This window comes from Quercus suber, unplaced genomic scaffold (genome assembly GCF_002906115.3).
Source record: "Quercus suber isolate HL8 unplaced genomic scaffold, Cork oak 2.0 scaffold_655, whole genome shotgun sequence".
Lineage (NCBI taxonomy): Eukaryota > Viridiplantae > Streptophyta > Magnoliopsida > Fagales > Fagaceae > Quercus > Quercus suber.
In genome coordinates this window covers 227556-234795 of record NW_027070096.1, presented here as the reverse complement: position 1 = coordinate 234795, position 7240 = coordinate 227556, and positions in this window count along the sequence as shown.

The following is a 7240-nucleotide window of genomic DNA, read 5'->3' as shown; positions in this document are numbered from 1 at the left end:
ATGTCTTCTCCAACTCCTTGAACTCTGGTGGGTTAGTGTGTAGCGAGCAACATCTAGTAGGCCTTTCTTATCACATAACACTTAAAATGATAAAAACTCCTCATTGCTCTTTGACTAAAACTTAATACTCATCATATAATAAATACTCAAAAACTTCAACCATCTAAATGCTAACCAAATAACCATTCAATCAATCTCCAACTATTCATATATGAATTTAGAAACCTAATCATATTATTTCACATAAACTACATTACTATTTCAGCTAAAATCCAACTCAAACATATGGCTAAATCTGATCGATTATCTTTAATTTTCAAATATAAAATATTCATAATATCTTTAATACCCAGTTGCCATCTGCCATAATCAGACCAAATATTCCCATGCCAACTACCTGAGTAGAGCATTAAATACTCTTCTTGCTCACCAAAATTAAGTCACAATACAATGAGACATTGACTAAATCTCTAAATCTTCCTTAACTATCAACCAAACATCTTATTGCTTACTAAAAATGTATTATAATATAATCATGGACCAAATATATAAATACCCAAAAGAGGAAACATTTCCAGCAAAACACCAGCAATGTGTTCAGCAGTATTTACTACATACCGGTAAAGTACCCATCTAACAGTGGTTTTAACTTCTCTTATTTAGCTTGGCATAAGATAGAGTTGTTTTGTACATCTAGGAAACAAATGAAGAAAAACCCTTTCTCATGTCAAGCTAAAAAAAGGTAATTCAAATATAGATAGAGTTGTTTTCTTTTAAAAAGCAATTCTATCTCCACCAAGCTAAATATAGGAAATTAAATGATAATTTTCCAACTCATTTTAAGATTGTTACCAAATATTGGAAAATGAAATAATTTTCTTAAAAAAAAGCTTTTTGGGAAATGATTCATTTTCTAGAAATTTTAATATTGCTTATTTCAATGGTTTTCTACGTTTTCTTGTGTCTAGTAGTATTTAAAAATAATGGGTCAAAAGAAAACTATCTTTTAACTTCTTTTATTAACTTGCTGTGAAATAGAGTTGTTTTCCAAAAATATTTAGTGGAAAATAACTTTATCTCATCCCAACCTAATATACTACAAATAGGAAGCCAAAAGAAACATAAATCAACAATATCATTCTTGACAAAGAACTTAGAAAAAAGAAAAAGAAAATGGCATCTCCAATTAGCTGCTTGTCAATCTTGGTAATCCCCTTACTAGTTACCTTTCTCTTTTACCAAGTTTCTAATGCAGATTGAGCCTTGATTGAAAGCATTTGCAAAAATTACATGACCTATGAGTTTTGCATGCTAGCTTTACTTGTAAACGGGCGTAGTATAAGAGCTAGTCTAGCTTTCCTGGAACTCATTTCTATTGATTTAAATTTGAATGTAGTAGAAGCTACCCTTAGGTGAATCCCAGATCTTCTTAAAACACCCACAGACCCACTGGATAAGACTCGAATTCAGAATTGCCAAGCCGATTTAGATTATGTACATGGGAAATTGAATGATGCAAACACGGCTGTAGGGAAACACTCATTTTTGGAAGCGAAAGATTTACTTACAGAAGCCCTTATTAAAATTGGAGAATGTTATGATTGTAAGGTTGAATTTAATCAACCACTGTGTTGGCTTTATTTCGTGCCAAATTTGCTTGTAATTTAGCAATTAGTAACCTTGTATTTAGGTGAAAATCATGTAAGGGTAGTGAGTGAGAGAGTGTAAAAAAATGTTCAAGATTGTGCAAGGATGCAGAGACTCGCAGTTGGGACTCGCGACTGGCAAGCCGCCAACTGCAGCACACGAGTGAAGTGTACGAGAAGATGAACAGTCATGCCAGCTGGAGCACTATAAGACAAAAAGTCCAACCTGGCTGTTCTGTTATCTCGCGGCTTGAACTTGTGACTCAGTCAAGTCGCGAGGCCAAGCCGCAAGCGAGCCTTGTTTTGAAAAACTTGACTCTTTGCATTCCACTCTCACCCTAGTATAAATATCCCTCATACCCACGAAATGTAGAGAGCTTCTAGAGAGAATTTTGAGAGAGAAATCTTAGAGAAAAACAAGATTGATTCATCCACAATCTTTACATAGAGACTCCTCAAATTTCTCTACTCTCATCCTCTCCATTGTTACATCCTTGAAAGGTTTTTACCCAAATTCTTTTCTCACCATACCCACATCTGTGAGAAGGCTATTTTGTGCTTTGGGAAGCAGTTAGGAAAGGACCAATGGTTATTGATTGATGCTATAGGTTATAGCGGAATTCGGTAAACTAAAGAAGATAAAAGTTCGACGCAACCTCGTTGGAGCAAGAAGTTTGGAGGGCTTAGGTACACTGGATAGATTAGGCTTGGAGGGTCTTCTGCTGTTCATGTATCCCAGCTTCATTCTTTAGTGGACTATTGACTGCTTAGAGAGCGGTAGAGAGGTTTTATGCCAAGGGTTTCAGTTTCCTTTTCGATAACTCATCGTTGTGTTGTCCTTGTGTTTGCATCTCTCTTCCCTTAATCTTTGCCATTTAATTTCTGCTGTGGATGTGATTTTATCTGATTTAGATTATCTATTAATTTTGGTATAAGTTTATAATCATTTTCCGCACATACATTATTTGATATAAAGCTTGAATTGATAATTTGTAAATTGGGGGTCTAAATGTTTATAGTGGTTTATACACTATTTGAACATTCAATGATGAATACAATGGCCCCCCCAAAAAAAAAGCTCTGCAGAATGAAACTGGAATGTTCTGGAGGAAGTGGTAGGGAAAATGGGTAAAGGACAAAAAAGAAAAGAGAGGGGTACGTGTGTGGAGGGGAAAAAAAGAGGGAGGGGAAAAGGAAATATGGATGAAAAAAAAAGTAAAGAAATAAAGGAAAAATAAAATAAAGAATGAGAAATTAAAATTGAGAAATGCTGTGACAATATTTTGACAATACTTTCACAATAAATTTTAAGTGGTATGTTATTATTAGTTAATATTGGTGAGAAAAAAATATTTTTTTTAGAAACTTTGAAGGTACTTTTTAGAATAATTTTTTAGAAAGTATTTTCACAATACTTTCACAATACTTTTTATGCATATTGTCCTTTTTGGTAATTTACCACTTAAACCACCACTTTTATAAGTGCTACCTAAACACTCAGCTATTTCAAAAAGTACTTTTTAACAACATTTACTAAATACTCAACTTTTTTAAAAAATCACTTTTTCATACTGTACTTTTTGAAAACCCCACTTTTTCAAAAAGCCCAATCTTAGAAAGCAAAACCAAACTCACCCAAAGAAGGACATTGTAAAAGTGTTGTTATTTTATCTTATAAATATTTAATTTCACACTTGAATTCAAATAATTCAAGACTAATGATCAATGACGTTGACTTATTATCGTTATTATTGGTGGCTTCAACTTCGAATGTCTTTTTGATAATAAATAAATAAAAAATAAATAATAAATAATAAAAAGGAAGGCATTTTCTTGTTTTCACTTTTTTTTGGGAAAAAAATTGAATAGAATTTAAAAGAAGTAAAAGTTTCAAAAACTTATAGATTTCCAAAATCAACTATAGAGTGATTTCTAAAAACCCCATGAATTTGGTCTAATAGGTCCTAAAGTTCATGAGATTCATGACATCTTAAATTCAAACTCTTAGCTAGCATCTTAAGGCCAACCATATCTTAAGTTGAAGCTAAGAACTGAGAAGAAATGACTGACACTGACACGGTGGCCAATATCATAAACCCTATGGCGGTGTAGGAGATTTTGTTGACTTTTTTACTTTTGTCCCCTTGAGGATTTATAGGCTATTTGGACCTGGAACATTGAAAGGCTCAATTAGATCAATTTGCATGAGAATCAGCTTAGCCCATTAGCCATTGGCCCACAATTTTTCCTCTCTCTATATGCATTTTGTTACATTTATTTTGGAAAAAGATGGGGTAAAAAGTTCACAAAAAATAATTAACATGTTTACATATTTTGAAAATCTAACTATTAAATTTCACATTTTTTACGTTCTTAACACCTATGTCAAATTTCTTATCAATCAAATTTTATTTATTATTTTATTCATAAACATATTATTTATATATAATTTTATACCACAAAAACTTGACCCCCCCCAAAAAACGTGAATCGCCAATATCAGATCTCACTTTCAAAATGGAGAGGCTAATTGATATTTCTTTTGTTATAATTTCTATGTTAATGTTTTGGTAAGATATTTTCAACTTAATCTTATGTAATCTATAATAAAAATAGGTCTACCAAGATCTTTGTAGCTTAATTGTAACCTCACGGTGTTATTATATATATCTAAAAAAACAAATAAAAATTTGCTTGCATTAATATTTACTAGCTTGTAACTCCGTGCATATGCATAGATATATTTAAAACAATCATAATTACATATATATAATTTAGAATCTAATTAGATTTAAACTCTTCTATTTTTGCATTCAATATACGTAAAAGATACATATTAAGATGAGCCAAAGGTATGGCCTAGCGAAAGTGAAGCAAGCCTTATTCCAGATGCACCTATTAAAATCTCCCGGACCGGATGATATGTCCCCTTATTTTTTTCAAAAATATTGGCACATAGTTGGTCATGATGTCACAAATGCAGTTCTTTCAATTTTAAATTCCAGTCATATGTTGCACAAAATGAATTATAATCATATTGTATTAATCCCAAAAAATAATGAGCCAAAATACATGTCTAATTTTAGGCCAATAAGTTTGGCGAATGTGATCTCAAGAGTGGTGTCGAAAGTACTAGTCAATAGATTGAAACATGTACTCCCCTTAGTGATATCTGATGCCCAAAGTGTTTTTGTACCTAACTTGCTCATTACTGACAATACTTTTGTAGCATATGAGTTGTTACACAGGATGAGAAATAGGAGAAAAGGCAAAACGAGTCAAATGGCTGTCAAGCTTGACATCAGCGAATCATATGATAGGGTGGAATGGGGCTTCCTACGACAAATGATGCTTAAACTAGACTTTGACACTAGGTGGGTTGAGTTGGCAATGGAGACAGTTACCACTGCATCATATTCAGTCCTAATCAATGGGGAATCAAGTGGCTTCATCTCACTGTCAAGGGGGCTTAGACAAGGAGACCCACTCTCTCCATATTTGTTCCTACTGTGTGCTGAAGGTTTATCTGCCATGATAAGAAAAGCTGAAAAGGGACACTCACTAAGAGGTATAAAATCTAGCCAACATGGGGTATGTATCTCCCACCTCTTGTTTGCTGATGATAGCCTTTTATTCTGTCGAGCAACTGCTGAGGAATGCCAAAGATTACTTCACATTTTGGAAACTTATGAAGCAACTTCAAGCCAACCAATTAATAGACGAAAAAACATCATTGTTCTTTAGCACAAATGCCAAGCCAGAGGTGAGAAGAGCTATCCAACAAATGATGGGTGCTAGAATTATGTCCAGTGGGGAGAAATACCTTGGGTTACCAATGGCAAGCAGAAAATCCAAGGTAAACACTTTTAAGGAGCTTCAAGAAAAAATAACCAAAAGAGTAATGGGGTGGAAAGAGAAGCTTATTTCAAAGGCAAGGAGAGAGATTTTGATCAAGATCATGGCCCAAGCCATTCCAACCTACTTCATGTGTCTATTCAAACTACCAAAAGCCATATGTGACAAGATCAACTCTTTTTTGGCCAATTATTGGTGGGGTCAAATGAAAAATGAGAGGAAGATCCATTGGATAAATTGGCAAAAATTGTGTACACAAAAGAAAAGGGGTGGAATGGGCTTTAGAGACATTTCAGCATTCAATTTGGCAATGCTAGCCAAGCAAGCATAGAGACTCATCCACCAAGATCACTCACTATTCTATAGGGTATACAAGGCATGGTATTTCCCAAACTGTAGCTTTTTGATGGCAGAATTGGGGTCAAACCCATCTTATGTCTGGCGGTCTCTACTGGCAGCAAGGGATGTAATATGGGAAGGCTCATCTTGGAGAGTAGGGGATGGCCAATAGATTGGGGTAGTGTCACACAAATGGTTACCAAACACGCCAATCTTCCTATATGAGCCCATGGGAGATATGAAAGTGTGCGACTTGATAGATCGGAGTACAAGACAATGGGACTGAGGTAAAATAGCTGCTACCTTCACCCTAAGAACTTGTGCAAAAATCCTAGCCACCCCCTTTAATTAGCTAGACTCACGAGACTCCCTGATATGGACTACAAATAAGACCCATAGTTTCACTGTGAAATCAGCCTATTAGATAGCCCTACGACTGAAGACATCGGAAAGGCTAGAGCACTCATTGGCATGAGCCCATAGTGCAACTTGGGGGAAAATATGGAAGCTCAAAGTCCCACCAAAGATTCGGGCATTTCTATGGAGAGCATGCAGTAATTGTCTACCAACAAGGGACAACCTATGTAGGAAGAAGATACAAATTGAAGCAACTTGTGAGTTCTGTAGAAGTGAAAGTGAAACAATGGCGCATATACTTTGGACGTGCCCATTTGCAAGAAATGTTTGGGCATTGGTCAAGGGTCGGATCCAGAAATGTAGCAATGACATTGAGGATTTCTTCCTCCTCTTTAAACACTTACAGTACGTGTTGGAAGGTGAAGACTTGGACAGATGGGCAGCCACGACATGGGCCATATGGAACTCAAGAAATAAGTTTTACTTTGACCACATTCAACTTGAGCCATGGTCTATATTGGAGAGAGCCACGAATTTGTTAACGGAGTACTAAGCTCTCATGGCAGTAGGGACGGGGTAAAATATATGTAACACCACTTAGGCTCCGCTTGGGAGGAGGGAATGGAATGGAATGGAAAGGAATAAAAAGAATAATTTTAGAATATTCTTCCCTTCTCTTGTTTGGGAGTTTTAATGGAGGGAATGGAAAGTCCATTCCATTGTTTGGGAGTTTAAGTGGGAGGGAATGGAATGGGTAGGAGGGAACATCCATTCCTTTCTATTCCCTTAAAACTTCAAATTTTCATTCCCCCCAAAATTGGGAGGAATGGGAGGGAATGAAATTAGATTTAATGATTTTTTTACCAAAACTCCTAAAATACCCCTATATATTCAACCCTTTATTTTAAAATAGGAGTTTAATAATAATATTGTCATAAAATGATTCCATTCCATTCCCTCCATGTTGCTCCCAAACAGGATTACTTACATTCCATTCATTTTCATTCATTTCCATTCCTTTATTTTAAAACATCCAAACAAGG